The sequence below is a fragment of the Bufo bufo genome, chromosome 3 (assembly GCF_905171765.1).
Source record: "Bufo bufo chromosome 3, aBufBuf1.1, whole genome shotgun sequence".
NCBI lineage: Eukaryota > Metazoa > Chordata > Amphibia > Anura > Bufonidae > Bufo > Bufo bufo.
In genome coordinates this window covers 430,878,464-430,896,245 of record NC_053391.1, presented here as the reverse complement: position 1 = coordinate 430,896,245, position 17,782 = coordinate 430,878,464, and the positions used below count along the sequence as shown (strand labels likewise).

At 45.0% G+C, this 17,782-nt stretch overlaps 1 protein-coding gene across 1 annotated transcript in view; it reads right to left on the bottom strand.

The window, feature by feature from the left end:
• The window catches only part of DMD (dystrophin), a 3,443,536-nt gene that overhangs the window by 2,173,354 nt on the left and 1,252,400 nt on the right, over positions 1-17,782 (bottom strand).

Genomic DNA, 17,782 nt, shown 5'->3' with positions numbered 1-17,782 from the left:
CACCCCCTGCTCTGAAGAGGGGAGGGTGTCTGCCTTTTAGGAAAAAGGTCAGAAATTGATGGAAACACCACCAAAAAGGTACGGGAACAGCATGGGGAGGATGTCTGGATGCATTTTGGACTCCCAGGTCGCTGCTGGGAACCATGTTGTCCAAGTAGTACGCTACTTTTACAGGCTGACAATAATACGCACAAAACCGAAGATGAAATAGATTTTAGGGGAAAAATTGTTAGGAAACAGTATTTCCAATATATTTATTTGTATATAAAGTGCAAGTGCTGCCAAAAATTACAAGGAAGAGGCACTCCGAAACAACCTGTATATCACATAATGGATGTCCTCATTTACATTTTGGTACAATTGTTCAGGTAGTGGGACTCCTACAATAATAAAGCCTATGCACTAAGTGAAAGGGCTTCCAAAAATTACAAGGAACCGGCACTCCAATACACCCTTTATTACACATAAAGGAGGGCATCATACACAGCCTTGAAAAATCATAATTGATGGCCTGCTGGTGACCCTCAAAAACATTTGGAGCAAAGACCTGTTGGTGACCCTCTAAAACATTACGGGCAAGGGACTGCTGCTGAGCTGACCATCTAAAACATTAGGGTAAGGGTCTGCTGCAGAGCTGACTCTCTAAAACATTAGAGGCGAGTGCCTGTTGCTGATTTGAGCATAGAAAAAATTATGGGCGAGTGCCTGCTGCTGAGCTGACCATTGAAAAAATAATGGGCAAGGGCCTTCTGGTGAGCTGACCCTGTAAAACATTATGGTTGAGGGTCTGCTGGTGAACTGACCCTCGAAACATTATAAGCAAGAGCCTGCTGGTGAGCTGACCCTCTAAAAGATTGTAGGTGAGGGCCTGCTGGTGAGCTGATCCTGTAAAACATTATGGTTGAGGGCCTGCTGGTGAGCTGACCCTCAAAAACATTATATGCAAGGGCCTGCAGATGAGCTGACTCTCTAAAATATTGTAGGTGAAGGCCTGCTGGTGAGCTAACCCTGTAAAACATTATGGTTAAGGGCTTGCTGGTGAGCCAATCCTCAAAAACATGATATGCAAGAACTTGCAGGTGAGCTAACCCTCTAAAAGATTGTAGGTGAGGGACTGCTGGTGAGCTGACCCTTAAAAACATTATATGCGAGGGCCTGCAGGCGAGTTGACCCTCTAAAAGATTGTAGGTTAGGGTCTGCTGGTGAGCTAACCCTGTAAAACATTAAGGTTGAGGGTCTGCTGGTGAGCTGACCCTCAAAAACATTATATGCAAGGGCCTGCAGGTGAGCTGACCCTCTAAAAGATTGTAGGTGAGGGCCTGCTGGTGAGCTGACTCTCTAAAACATTATTTGCGAGGGCCTGCAGGTAAGATGACCCTCTAAACCAGGCATGGCCAACCTGCGGCTCTCCAGCTGTTGTAAAACTACAACTCCCACCATGCCCTGCTGTAGGCTGCTAGCTGTAGGCAGTCTGGGCATGCTGGGAGTTGTAGTTTTGCAACAGCTGGAGAGCCTCAGGTTGGCCATGCCTGCTCTAAACGATTGTAGGTGAGGGCCTGCTGGTGAGCTAACCCTCTAAAATATTATATGCAAGGGCCTGCAGGTGTGCTGACCCTCTAAAAGATTGTAGGTGAGGGCCTGCTGGTGATCTAACCCTCTAAAACATTATATGCGAGGGCCTGTAGGTGAGCTGACACTATACAACATTAGAAGCGAGGGCAGAATAATAAGCATGTTCATATGATGGAAGAGGAGGAGGACGAGAAAATAAAGATTGAACCATATACCCTTTTTTGTGGTGGAAGGGGTGCATGGGAATACAGTGTATTCAGTACATTAAAAAAAAACACATTTAAAGTGCCTTTATGTTCAGCAGCTTTACTCTGGTGGAGTAGAGAAGTCAGGAGCAATCCAGGCCGTGGTCATTTTTATAAGAGTCAACCTGTCAGCATTTTAAGTTGACATGCAGATGCGCTTATCAGTTATTATGCCCCCAGCAGCACTAAATACCCGCTCTGATAAAATGCTGGCTGCAAAGCGGGCCAGCACCTCCAAGGCGCAGAGCACCAGTTCGTGCCACGTGTCCAGCTTGGACACTCAGTAATTGTAAGGCTCAGAGGGATCATTGAGGAAGCTGACACGGTCTTCCACATACTCCTTCACCATCTTCCAAAATTTTGCCCTCCTTGTGACACTAGGCCGCGCATCAGGGTGAGGGTGCTGGCGGGGTGTCATGAAGCTGTCCCAGGCTTTAGAGAGTGTTGCCCTGCCTCTGTTAGAACTGCTGTATGTTCCCCTCGTCTCCCCTCCTAGGTTGGCCAAGGAACTACGTTCTCTGCTGCCAGTGTTGTCAGCTGGAAATTTTTGGAGCAATTTTTCCACAAGGACCTTCTGGTATTGCACCATTTTGCTTGTCCTCTCCACCCCAGGAATGAGAGATGAGAAGTTCTCTTTGTAGCGGGGGTCGAGAAGGGTGAACAACCAGTAATCGGTGTTCATCAAAATGCGTAAAACGCGTGGGTCACAGGAAAGGCAGCCTAACATAAAGTCACCCATGTGTGCCAAAGTCCCAACAGACAAGATTTTGCTGTTGTCATCCAGAGGCTCACTCTCAATCTCCTCATCCTCTTCGCCCATCCACACTGAACAAATGTAATTAAACTTCTATGGGTACTACCCTCTGAAGCGGAGGCAACCGTCTCCTGCTCCTTCTCCTACTCCTCCTCATCCAATTTGCGCTGAGAAGACGAACTGAGGGTGATCTGGCTATCACCCTGTGTAATGTCTTCCCCCATTTCCACCTCGGCCTCGGCCTTAATTGTGAGCAGCGAGCATTTGAGTAGAAGTGGGATGGTGACACTGATAATAGCTTTATCACCACTCACCATCTGTGTTGATTCCTCAAAGTTTCTTAAAACCTCACAGAGATGAAGACATCCATGCCAACTCCTCGCTTGTGAATAGCGGAAGTTGACTGTAAAGGCGACAACCATGTTGCAGCTGGTATTCCATTACTGCCCTCTGCTGCTCACAAAGCCTGGCCAACATGTGGAACGTGGAGTTCCAGCACGTGCTCACATCGCACAACAGTCAGTGAGATGGCAATTTCAAGAGCTGATGCAGCATTGACAGACCGGCTGAAGCTGTCGATGACTTGCAGAAATGGGCACACACACGGCGCACTTTCACCTGTAGCTCAGGCAAATTGGGGTAGGTTTTGAGAAAACGCTGAACCACTAAGTTTAAGAAGTGGGCTAGGCATGGGATGTGTGTGAGCTTGCCGAGCTCCAAAGCCGCCACGAAGTTACGGCCATTAGCAGACACAACCATGCCTGGTTCTAGGTTGAGTGGCTAGAGCCACAGCTCAGTCTGGTCTCTTATCCCCCGCCACAGCTCTGCGGCGGTGTGCTGTTTGTCACCTAAGCATATCAGCTTCACCAAGGCCTGTTGACGCTTCAACACTGCAGTGCTACACTGCTTCCAGCTTCCGGCTGATGGCTAACTGGTGCTGCAAGAGGATAATTCTGAGGTGGAAGTGGAGGAGAAGGTGGAGGAGGAGAAGTGAGGGTTTTAGCCACTAGCGTAGGTGGTTGCGGAAACCCTGATGGAATTAGGGCCCCCAATTCTTAGCTTCGGTAGCACCTATGCCATCCTAGGGTACGACTCGCTCCCGACCTCCACAACGTTCGCCCAGTGTGCCGTCAGAAAAATGTAGCGTCCCTATCAGAAAGCACTTGTCCATGTGTCAGTGGATAAGTGGACCTTCCCAGTAACTGCGTTTGTCAAGGCACGGGCCATGTTACGGTACACATGCTGGTGTAAGGAGGGCACGGCACACTGTGAAAAGTAGTGGCGGCTGGGGACTGCGTAACGAGGGACGGCGGCGACATCAGGTTGAGGAAGGCCTCAGTGTCCACAAGCCTAAATGTCAACATTTCCAGGGCCAGTAATTTGGAAAGTTGTGCATTTAGTGCTATGGTCTGTGGGTGGGTGGCTGGGTATTTGCGCTTGCGTTCAAATGCCTGGGGTAAGGAAATTTGTACGCTTCGCTGGGACACGGAAGTGAATGTGTTCGCTGATGGTGCTTGCGAAGGTCCAGGTGCAGGGTGGGAAGCATCCGGGCCTGCCAGGGCCGTCTTTAATATTGATTGGACCCAAAAATTTACTTGGGCCCCCTGGATCCCGCCTTCCCACACCTTAGCAGGCAATCACGCCCTCCATCACAACACACACAAAAAAAATCCACACATCTGGTAGAGTACAGTGAATGACTGTAAATACTTCCAGTTCTGAAGACTCCAGCGGCTCAGGATCAGTGCTCTGGGCAGCTGGGCTCAGGCTGGAAGTGGGCACCGCTCTGCAGGAAGGAGACCGGGGCTCGGCTCACCCAAGTGTTACAGTGCACCCCAGCACCCCACAGTATGCAGTATAGCACCCTATAGTATACAGCAACCCACAGTATGCAGTATAGCACCCTATAGTATACAGCAACCCACAGTATGCAGTATAGCACCCTATAGTATACAGCACCACACAGTATGCAGTATAGCACCCTATAGTATACAGCACCACACAGTATGCAGTATAGCACCCCACACTATACAGTACCCCACAGTATAAAGTATAGCAGTATAGCAGCCCACAGTATACAGCACCCCACAGTATACACCTCACAGTATATAGTAGAGAAGTATAGCACTTCACCGTATACAGCACCCCAAACTAAGCATGATACAGCACCCCACACTATACAGCCCCCGACACTATACAGTACAGCAGTATAGCACTCCACAGTATACAGCACCCACAGTATACAGCCCCCCACAGTATACAGCCCTCCACAGTATACAGTACAGCAGTATAGCACTCCACAATATACAGTATACAGCCCCCCCACAGTATACAGTACAGCTGTATAGCATTCCACAATATACAGTATACAGCCCCCCACACTATACAGCCCCCCACAGTATACAGCCCCCCACACTATACAAGCCCCCACAGTATACATGCCCCCACAGTATACATGCCCCCACAGTATACAGTACAGCAGTATAGCATTCCACAATATACAGTATACAGCTCCCCACAGTATACAGGCCCCCACACTATACAGGCCCCCACACTATACAGGCCCCCACACTATACAGGCCCCCACACTATACAGGCCCCCACAGTATACAGCCCCCCACAGTATACAGTACAGCAGTATAGCATTCCACAATATACAGTATACAGCCCCCCACACTATACAGCCCCCCACAGTATACAGGCCCCCACAGTATACAGCCCCCCACACTATACAGCCCCCCACAGTATACAGGCCCCCACAGTATACAGGCCCCCACACTATACAGCCCCCCACACTATACAGCCCCCCACAGTATACAGGCCCCCACAGTATACAGGCCCCCACAGTATACAGCCCCCCACAGTATACAGGCCACCACAGTATACAGGCCCCCACACTATACAGACCCCACACTATACAGGCCCCCACACTATACAGGCCCCCACTGTATACAGGTCCCCACAGTATACAGGCCCCCACAGTATACAACCCCCTACAGTATACAGGCCCCCACAGTATACAGGCCCCCACAGTATACAGCCCCCCACAGTATACTGCCCTCCACAGTATACAGGCCCCCACACTACACAGCACCCCACTATACAGTAGATAACAGTATATTAGCATAACAGCCCCTGTCACCTTTTTCTGATGTAATCTTCACCAAAAAAGCTCCACAGTTAAGGCAAACTTCTGTCACAACACTCCTGGTAGGACCTTGATGACCTCATAGCCATGTGACCAGTAATATTGCTAGGTTACTGGTCACATGGTGATGATGTCATCTAAGGTCCTAGAGAATCACAGCTCTCACAACAGTACGCTGCCTGGAGTGCCGGCAGGCATGGCATGGCAGCACCCCCTGTGTAGCTGACAGCCTGACACCCGGGGAAGTGGCTAGCAGGGCTCAAGAGGCAGCTGCCTTGGGCCCCCCAGGAGCAACTGGGCCCGGGGTAGCTGCCCCTTGGTAAAGACGGCCCTGGGGCCTGCACCTTCAACAGGGGATTGGCCAGCACATAACACAGGGTTAGCGGAGGCAGGGGTGTGACCCGCAGACACAGATTGTGGACCTAGGTGTTCGGCCCACCTATTACGGTACTTTGATGCCATGTGGCAGATCATGCTGGTGGTGGTGAGGTTGCTAGTGCTCGCGCCCCTACTCATTTTTGTATGGCACAGGTTGCAAATTACAATTATTTTGTCATCCGCACTTTCCTCAAAAAAGCGCCAGCCTGCAGAACAACTACCTCTTGGCAAGGGAGATTTCCGCAAGGGTGTGCTCCAAGGAACAGTTGCGGGGCTGTTTGGTGTGTCCCGCCTTCTCACTTTTGCCACCCCACTGCCTCTTTCAGACTGTTGCGGTGCTGCGGATCTCTACCCCTCTGTACTGCTGTCTTCGCTAGGCTTGCCACCTTCCCAGGTTGGGTCAGTGACTTCATCGTCCACCACCTCCTCTTCCACTTCCTCACTCTGCTCATCCTCCTGACTTGTTGACCTAACAACAACGTCAGTTATTGACAACTGTGTCTCCTCCTCATCTTCAACCTCCTGAGACACTAATTGCCGTTAACTTATTGGCAACTGTGTCTCATCATCATAATCCACCTCGTGAAACACTAATTGCTGTTCCCAACCATCATCTTCTTGTGACTGTGGATGCTCAAGAGTTTGGGAATCAGGGCACAAGATCTCATGTCAATTTTCAAGCGAGCTTGTCGAGAGGCCCAAATAAAGGAATGGCACTAAAAAGAGCTCCTTGGAAGCACTTTAAATGTTGTTTAATGTACTCAATACACTGTAATCCCATGCATCCCTTTACCACAAAAAAGGGTATATGTTTAAATCTTCCTTTTCTCATCTTTCTTCTCCTCTTACATCATATCAACATGCTCATTTGTCGCATATAATGCCCTCGCATATAATTTTTTACAGGGTCAGCTCACCTGCAGGCCCTCGCATATAATGTTTTACAGGGTCAGCTCATCTGCAGGCCCTCGCATATAATGTTTTACAGGGTCAGCTCACCTGCAGGCCCTCACATATAATGTTTTACATGGTCAGCTCACCTGCAGGCCCTCACATATAATGTTTTACAGGGTCAGCTCACCTGCAGGCCCTCACCTACAATCTTTTACAGTGTCAGCTCACCTTCTGATGATGACAGCAAAGTCTTGCCTGTTGGTACTCTGGCACACATGGCTGACTTCATGTTAGGCTGCCTTTCCCGCGACCCGCGTGTTATACGCATTTTAGACAACATGGATTACTGGTTGTTCACCCTTCTCGACCCCCGCTACAAAGAGAACTTCTCATCTCTCATTCCTCTGGTGGAGAGTACAAACAAAACGGTGCTATACCAGAAGGTCCTTGTTGAAAAATTGCTCTACAGTTGATAGGGCAGACATCCAAATGGATCATCGGCATCACGTGGACGTGCAATCGCCTAGAAGTTATCTAGAGTCAAGAAAGCCGCAGCAGGCTCTCACCTACAAGTCCAGTCTCAGTAGCCAAGAGTCTGGTCAACACAATCCTCACCATGACGGCACACTGGGTGAACGTTGTGGAGGCTGGGAGCAAGTCGGCTGCTGGCACCAGACTTGCCCTCCAATAGATCCTCGTTAATGGAAAGTGTACTCATTCCAATAACAGGGCCTCTTGTTATTTATCGTCACTACCTCCCCGAGTCGGGAGTGGGTAATTGCCGCACGCCGGCTACCTTCCTTGGACGCTTGTGCTTTAATAACTTGACCCACCCTCTCTTGGTGATTCACAATTAGGAAAAAAAAGGGGCAAGGCAACAACAGCCAATCTGATTTCAGCCATTGACCTCCCCTGGATGTGGTAGCCGTTTCTCAGGCTCCCTCTCCCTGATTCCCCGTTACCCGTGATCACCATGGTAGGCGCAGAAAAGAACATCAAAAGTTGATAGGGAAGACATCTGAATGGATCGTTGCCGTCACGGGGACGTGCAATCTCCCAGAGGTTATCTAGAGTCACCAATGCGGCAGCAGGCCCTCGCCCCTAATGTTTTAGATGTTCAGATCACCAGGCCCTTGCTCCAAATTTTTTTGAGGGTCACCAGCAGGCAATCAATTATAATTTTTCAAGGGTGTGTATGATGCTCTCCTTTATGTGTAACAAAGGGTGTTTTGTAGTGCCGGTTCCTTGTAATTTTTTGGCAGCCCTTTCACTTAGTGCATAGGCTTTATGAATGTAGGAGTCCCACTACCTGAACTATTGTACCACAATGTGAATGAGGCCCTCCATTATGTGATATACAGGTTGTATCGGAGTACCTCTTCCTTGTAATTTTTAGAAGCTCTTGCAATTTATATACAAGTAAATATACAGGAATGAATGTTTCTTAACAATTTTTCCTCTAAAATATATATATTTTTTTCAATTTTGTGCGTATTATTATCAGTCTGTAAAAGTGGCATACTACTCGGACAACATGGTTCCCAGCAGCAACCTGGAAGTCCAAGATGCATCCAGAAATTCTCCCCATGCTGTTCCCAAACCATTTTGGTGGTGTTTCCATCTATTTCTGACCTTTTCCTATGAACCAGGCGCCCTCACCTCTTCAGAGCAAGGGGTGCCTGGTTTAATGCTAGGGTTCTCCCTTTGACTTCGATTAGTAGAGCACCCGAGCATCCCGATGTGTTCGGCCAGAGCACCAGAGCACTTTGGTGCTCAATCAACACTAATTCTAAGACATTGGCAATTTTTTTTTATGCTTTAAGGTTCATTCAAGGTTTTGTATGAAAAACATAGGATCAATGGTGATATGTGTAGATCATATTGAATTTTAAAGACAACCATAGGAATAAATTGTTAGATGTTTTTATATGTAGCTTTCTTCTTTTTTGGTATGAAGCCAGCCATTAATTGAATATTTCCAGTATATTAGCTAGGTGGTATAGCAGGCTGAGCTATATTCCGGGGAGCTCCCTCAATAGCATTGTTTTAGGGATTAAAGTAACCCTGGCACACACCTGAACCCTAATTTTTCTAACAGTGCTCTAGGAGTGCTAAATACCTATGGAGAAAACCTCATACAGCAAAAGATTTCCTCCTTTAATTTACAGTGTGCTAAAAACTTATAACTCTGCCCTTCATTTCAAACAGACCTATTTTACCACTCTGAGGTCTTTTCTATTCAATCATCCCAACAAAAACTCTTTGATGCTTTTTACTTCCTCCCCAATCCAAAAGTGCAGGCGCCTGGCCACTTACTTCAGAGAGAAATTTGAAAACATCCAGCATGAAATAATCTCCCAGGCTCCAAGTGTCACATGTTTCATCGATCCCCTTCCCTACTGCATCTCATATGGTTCACTTTCTATATTCAACCCAATCACAGAAGAAAAAATATCCAGGATCCTATCTTCTTGCCCTACCACCTGCATTAGTAAACCTATTCTGTCACACATCCTCCAACCTCTTTACCAGGTTATCACAGCTCACCTAACTAAACTTCAACCTTTCTCTCTCTTCTGGTATCTTCCACTCTTCTTTATAATCTGGTTTCCAACATGTATAGAAACTGCCATTACCAAAGTGACAAATGACCTAATGACAAAGGCAATGGTGACCACTCTATGCTTATGCTTCTGGATCACTCTGAGGCATTTGACACTCTAGACCAGTCCTTAGGGCCCACCTGCCAGTCATGATTTGAGAATATCTCACAGAATGAATACCTGTGGTAAGTCCTGATGCATTGACACTAAGGATCAGCGAACCCGGGGAAGTTCGGGTTCTCCAGGTTCAGTCAAACTTCAGGTCAAAGTTCGGGTTTGGGACCCGAACTTGACCCGCACTCAAACCCGGACCCCATTAAAATCAATGGGGACCCAAACTTCACTTTATTATTTTCCGTTATAACATGGTTATAATGGAAAATAATAGCATTCGTAAGACAAAATGCTAAATAAAATGGACATTGAGGGGTTAAAAATAATAAAAAAACCTCACCTCATCCATTTGATCGCACAGACTTGATCATGCACGTCTTCCATTATAACCATATTTAGCATTCTGTCTTAATGTTATTTTTCATTAGAACCATGTTATAACGGAAAATAATTAAATCACCCGAACACCGAACCCGAACTTCAGTGGAAAAGTCCGGGTTCGGGTTCGGGTCCGGGTCCCCAAACTCGCAAAGTTCGATACGAACCCAAACTTTGCAGTTCGGGTTCGCCCAACCCTAATTGACACTAATTATCTCACCTGCTCAATACTTAAGAAATCCTGAATACATGATTGACAGATGGGCCCTGAGGGCTGGAGTTGAGGAACACTGCTCTAGACCATCATCTCCTACTTTACATGCTTCAATCTATCGGACTTAAGAACACTGCTCTCTCGGTTTTTTTCCTGTCTCTCTGGCTGCATTTTTAGTGCATAATTTGCTGGCTCTACTTTTTCTCCTCTTCCTCTTGCTGTTGGGGTTTTCACGGTTTAGTCTTAGGACCTCTCCTCTTTTCTCTCTACACAGCCCCTATTGAACAGACAATCAGTAGATTTGGTTTTAAATATCATCTCTGTGCAGATGACACCCAAATATACACTTCATCCAGTGACATAACTCCTACATTACTAAAAACTTCTTTGACTACCTGTCTCCTTTTCTAACGTCATGTTCTTGCTCTATCTGAAACTGAATTTCTTGTCTTTTTTTCCAAAGTCCTACCCCACCTAAACCTGATATCTCCCTCTCAGTGTGTGACACTACCATAACTCCTGTCTCGTGTTATGTTTGACACTTATCTTTCCTTCACCCGTATTTAATTGCTTGCCCAATCATGTCGCCTACACCTCAAAAACATATAAAAAATTTGCCCCTTTCTTACTGTTGAAACAACAAAAGCTCTCCATTCTGATCTGATAATTAGTTGTAGTAATCAAATCTGTCTTCCCCTCACTAAACTCTCCTCTCCCCAATCTATCCTTAATGCAGCAGCTAGGCTTATCTATTTGTCTAACCGCTACTCTGCTGCCTCCACCCTGTGCCACTCATTGCAGTGGTTGTCCATATAGCATATGATTCAATTTAAAGTGCTCATTCCCACTGTGGGGATTTGCTCTGGTAGACAGGCTTGCAAACACAGTAAAGAGGCAACGACAATGTCTTTAACTTAAACAGTTCAGTGTTTTATTCACACATAAGGAAAGTGACAACAAAAAGTCAGTTTCAAGGAAAAAATTGTCACCTTGAGTCTGGTGTTTGTTCACACCAGGCAGCAACACATAAGTCCTTGGGTGAAACAAAAGTCCTTGTGCTTTCATCCAAACAAGATAGCAGGCCTTAATCCCAGCCCAAACTTTCAGGCCCCAACACAGAGACTGGCAAAGCTCCACTGTCAGATGGAGGATAATCCACACTCAGCTGAGACTGCAGAGTCCAGGAACCTCGGTGACACATATCTTCCGTCAATGACGGCCCCTTGCGCTTTCCTACACCACCTACAAAGTTATCCACAGTGCTGCATGCTTCTATATCTCCCACCTTATTTCTGTCTACCACCCTAACTGTGCTTTTCATTCTACCAATGATTTATGACTAACATTCACCAGTCTCTAAGACTTCTTTGGAGCTGCACCAGTTCTCTGGAATGCCCCACCCCAAGCAATTAAGCTAATCTACAACAACAGTTTTAGACAGTCCCTAAAAAACATCTTATCTAACTCACCTAATCTAACTCTTCTTTGTTCATCTCTCCTCCAGCATCATTTTTCTGAACCTCATCCATCATCAAATATTACCCACCACACTCCAAGCAATACAGATATCAGCTGGTGACTTACTCATGCAGCTTTATATCTTCTCCCTAATAGCTGGATCATTGTACAAAACAAGTACCTTTTGTGTCACCGCTATCTCCTCATAGATTGTAAGCTCTTACGAGCAGGGTCCTCACACCTCCTGTTTTAATTGTTGACTTTTGATGCATTTATGCTATGCCCCTCTTCTCCATGTCATAACTCTTACGTGTGGAGCCAAAGAGCCTTGTCAAGCATGGCATAAAGAACTTATGTAAAAGAAAATGGAGGGGAAAAACAGCTTGCAAATGTGGTGCAAAATGTTGCTCCTATAACTACACATACCAGTTTTCTTACACACAAAATTTGCTTGCTTTTTTGCAAACCGCATTTTGTGCAAAAATGTGTGACTATTAATAGTTTTAAAAAACTGGGAGGGGTTTAATGATATGCCACTTCAGCCCAACATATTTACATTAATTTACTCTAAACAGTTGGCATAAATGACATTTGAAATCTATGCCAAACCATAACAAAAATATGTGTGCTGCATTAATAATTCCCCAAAATTTACAGCTTCTGGGGAGGTCGTTTTTGCATTACAAAATCAGCAAAAGTGGCAGAATAAATGCCGGAAAATGGCAAAACACCACAAAAATGCAAAAAAAGACAACTGTAAACACTCGTAGACCTCTTTCACACGTCTATACGTGATAAAGTCTGTGAGAAGACGGTCAGTGCCTGTGCAGAGTTCTGTGAGGTGTCTGTTGTTGGTCTATGTGATCCAGAAAAACCAACAGAACACATATGCTGTTCTTGTTCTCAGTGGTTTTCATAGACCCATAAGCTTCAATGGACATGCCTGCTCTTATTGATGAGCAAATTGATTCGATAGAAACACAGTTCCACAAAGACTTTGAACAATTTGAATTGAATAGAATCAGAATTTTAGATGATTTATTTAGGGAGATTTTGAGGAGAGAGAAAATGTAATTCACAGCTTTTCAGGGCAACTGAAGCACTTTTGATTCAGGTTGAATTGATTTTGGTCCGAATTTAATTGAATGCTCCATTCAAATTTACAGAAATTGTTCATCTCTATTTATTCTGCATAACAGACAAAAGCAATGTATATTACTGTTGTCTTTTTTATTGAATCTATGGTCAGTAGAAAAACAAGGATATGAGCTGTCCATGGAGCACATTTTTCTGATTTACTGAAGAGTGAAAAAGGCCTTACTATTACAATTTTATTTGTAACTGATAAAGAAAATAGTAGATTTTTGTCTTTCAAATTGACATGTAACTTACAAAAGCAACGTTGCAAGAATACCATGCTACCTTTTTTTGACTAAATACTTTGTTTTCTTTCCTCAAGATGAGAATAGTTTACATTAGTATGATGAGAGATTGAAATTGAAAAGGTTAATTAAATTGGGGGTATTTAAGTACCAAGGAGTTACAGACAATTCAATATCTCATTACTGTTTTCAGAATGAGAACCTTTACTTAACCGCATCCTTACTAGTAGTGCATCCTTACTAGGCTAATTTTTTTCAGTTTTAATAATAGGCCTATCTAATTACAAATTAATTAATTTCTGAGCCAACCTACATATATGTGATATTATTTTTCATGGGACAAATTTGACATTTATTTTCTGCAATCAGATGATAGATATAATATTTAAAACATAAGGTTAAGGAAAAACTGTGAAAATTATGAAAAAATATATACATTTTTCCTCACTTTTTTTTCTGTTACAAAAGATTTCAAGACTAAGTGTTTCTACATTTTTAATGTATTTAAGAAAGCAAAAATATGTGTACATTTGCACATTTTACACAAATTCTGCTAGACTTGCTAAAACTAATAAATATATTTTTTATTTAATTTTTATGAATGAAAAAGGGGAGGGGACAATGTGTGTATGTGTCTACATAGTCTGCTATACTATTGCACAAACTGGTAACTATAGCTATAATTTTGTAAATTGTTTGATCTTCATTATTTCACTTTTTATAATTTTTTTATTAATTTATTTAATTTCTATTACTTTTTATTTTATAATGAAAAAAGTGGATTAACCACCTCCCGTCACACTAACGCCGATAGGCGTCAGGACGGTGGTGCTCTCAGGTCTCGATGACGCCAATAGGCGTCATCTTGTGAGACCTGAGATTTCCTGTGAACGCGCGCGCGTTATGCTTCAGAGCCATGGGAACAAGTTTAACTACAGCCTGCCGGCTGCGATCATTGGCTGGCAGGCTGTAGATTTTTAAAAGATCCAATGAAATTAGTATATCAGATGCTATTTTGTAAATAGCGTCTGATATACCTGCTACCTGGTCCTTTGGTGGTCCCTTTTGCTTGGATCGACCACCAGAGGACACAGGCAGCTCTGTAAGTAGCACCAATCACCACACATACACTACACCCCCCCTGTCACTTATTAACCCCTTATTAACCCCTGATCACCCCACATAAACTCACTGATCACCCCCCTGTAAGGGTCCCTCATCACAGCCAGGTAGTTAGCTACTTGTTAGGTAGTTAGCGCCCACCCCACCGCACCGCAGTCACTGATTAGTCGCTGATTAGCGTCATCGCTGTCGCTAATCAGCACTAGTACTATATAGTATCTGTAAGTGATCAAGACTGATCGCAATCAGATCTATATAAGTACATTAGGGTCACCTTAGGCTCTACAGAAAACGCAGTGTTCGCCCGATCAGGCCTGATCTTGTGCGCACACTTGCGTTCAGTCCGCCCCACTGCAGTGACAGAATTTTTCTTTTCTGATCACTGCAAAAACACAGTAAAATCGCTGCACCGCTATAAAGATCACTTTTGAGCATTTTGGATCTTTATTAGCGATCACAGCTTTACTTCGCAAGCACTCCTTTTTACTAGGCAGGTTTGCTCTTTTTCCTGGGAAGTCTCAGAGGAATACCCCCTAAATTTAGTTAGTCCAGAATGGCAAAAAGGGGGAATTACACTGAAGAGGCCTACAGGATTCTGGCCCTGATGGATGAAAGCGATGGGGACGCCACACCCGCTGAATCCAGTGGTTCAGAATATGAACCTGTAGACAGCAGTGGCACTCTAACCGCTAGTGAAGATGACGAGGTTGAGGTCCCTACTACGGTCAGGCGTACCCGACCCCATGTCAGTGTTCTGCCTACCCCGCATGATGAGCCTCATTTGCAGCAGAGTGGTGCTAGCGCTGATTTTTTTTATGGTGCGGCATACACCAGCAGCGCAGCACATCCTGGACCTTCTACCAGCACTGCCGTATTCCCTGGTGAAGTGGCGAGCACCAGAAGGGCAGTTCAAGCTGGTACGATGGCACTTGCATTAACTCCCCCGTCACAGTCACCACGTTCACAGGCCCATAGAGCCCTTAGTATCCCAGAGGTGCTGGCAAACCCTAATTGGCAATCCCCTGCTTCCGCCGCACCCGTATTGCCCCCTTTCACCGCCCAGTCTGGAGTTCGCATGGAGACACCTCATTTAGGATCGACCCTTGAGTTTTTTGAGCTGTTCTTCACCGCGGATCTCTATGACTTAGTTGTGGCAGAAACCAACCGCTACGCCACAGACTATATAACCGCAAATCCGGAAAGCTTCTATGCCCAGCCTTACCGGTGGAAACCAGTCACAGTTTCCGAATTTAAAATATTTTTGGGCCTTATCCTCAGCATGGGTCTAACTAAAAAAAATGTATTGCGGTCCTATTGGTCTAAAGACCCAATATATTACCTGCCCATGTTCTCTGCTGCAATGTCCAGGGCACGTTTTGAGGTCATCATGTGCTTTATGCATTTTGATGACAATAAAACCTGTCATCCAAGAGGCCACCCTGCTTATGACCGGCTCCACAAAATTTGGCCCCTCATAGACCATTTGTCATTCAGATTTGCAGATGCGTATACCCCCAATCAGAACATCTGCATAGACGAGTAGAGATGGCCCGAATAGTTCGCCAGCGAATAGTTCCAGGCGATCATAGCTTGTTCGTGTTCGCCGCGGCGGGCGAACATATGCGATGTTCGGTCCGCCCCCTATACATCATCATTGAGTAAACTTTGACCCTGTACCTCACAGTCAGCAGACACATTACAGCCAATCAGCAGCAGACCCTCCCAGACCCTCCCACCTCCTGGACAGCATCCATTTTAGATTCATTCGGAAGCTGCATTCTCAGTGAGAGGAGGGAAGCTGCATTCTCAGTGCAGCTGCTGCTGATTCAATAGGGAAAGCGTTAGCTAGGGCAGTGTTCTGTGTCCATAGACTCATCTGCTGTAAGGACAGCGTCCTGACAGCACCCCAAAAAGCCCTTTTCAGGGCTGGTACATCAGTCTGCTTTATTTTTTATTTTTTATACATATATATATATATATATTGCAGTTGCCTGCCCGTGTGTGAGAGGCTGCAGGCTCAGTCACAGACAATACTTTGTGCACACCATTCATACAGGGTGTGACAGAAAATACCTTGCAGATAAAAAAATTATATTTAATCTTTTTCTGTGATATAATCACAGTTGAAAGCCAGTGTGTGTCAGGCCCACACAGACTGTATTGTGGCCACTGGCTAGGCCTCCACTCATACCGTTACAGGGTGTCACTCACTTAAATACCTTTCAGATAAAAATAATTCTATTTTATATTTTTCTGTGATATAATCACATTTGCAGGCCCGTGTGTGTCAGGCCCACACAGACTGTATTGTGGCCACTGGCTAGTGGCTAGGCCTCCACTCGTACCGTTACAGGGTGTCACTCACTCACAAATACCTCGCAGATAAAAAAAAAATTCTATTTAATATTTTTCTGTGATATAATTACATTTGCAAGCCTGTATGTGTCAGTCCCACCCAGACTGTATTGTGGCCACTGGCTAGTGGCTAGGCCTCCACTCATACCGTTACAGGGTGTCACTCACTCACAAATACCTCGCAGATAAAAAAAAATTATATTTAATCTTTTTCTGTGATATAATCACAGTTGCAAGCCAGTGTGTGTCAGGCCCACACAGACTGTATTGTGGCCACTGGCTAGGTCTCCACTCATACCGTTACAGGGTGTCACTCCCTCACAAATACCTCGCGGATAAAAAAAAAATTCTATTTAATCTTTTTATAATAATAGAAAAAAACATATATTTTTTTTTTTTAAGTTGTATGGGTGGGTTTTTAATACATAAAATAAAAAAATCATAATAAAGTCTCTTAATAGTTTATTAGAAATAATGCAGACAATTAAAAAAATCCCCATCAATTCCAATACAGAGCAAGTACAAAGCTCAGAACTAAATTATTCCAGGATGTCGTAATGGTTCGTTAATTCGACAATGGTTAATCAATTCGACACACGTCCCTGGATAGGAGACGTAACAGGGATTAAACTGATAGGAATAGTACTAGTTAAGACACCACTCATATAGGGTGTCACAGCACATTGCTCCGTGCACGCGCAGTGCCCCAACTTGGGAGTAGGAGGACCGACCAAGCTGCTTTTTCCATCTCCCGGTTCCTAAAATCAATTCTGTTTGGTGTATCAGAGTTTGATCTGTCACTGTGAAGGCAGTCGAAGGTACCCGGCCTAAATTTTTTTTCACAAAAGGCAATCCCACCCTGATATGGGACGTAACAGAGATTAAACTGATGAGAATAGTACTACAGAAAATACCACTCATATCGGGTGTGACAGTAAATTGCACGGCGCAGACGCAGTGACCGTGGAGTGGATTTAAACAAAGGGGAGGGAGCCAGCGTTTTTTTAACCATCTCCCCGTTCGAAAAATCTATTTAATAAATGTACCCCAGATTGGGAACGTAACAGGGATTAAACTGATGAGAATAGTTGTAACGGTCGCGTACACACACACACAGGGGAGAAGGGAAGTGACCACTGCGCTCCACCCTTACCCCTGGCCCTGC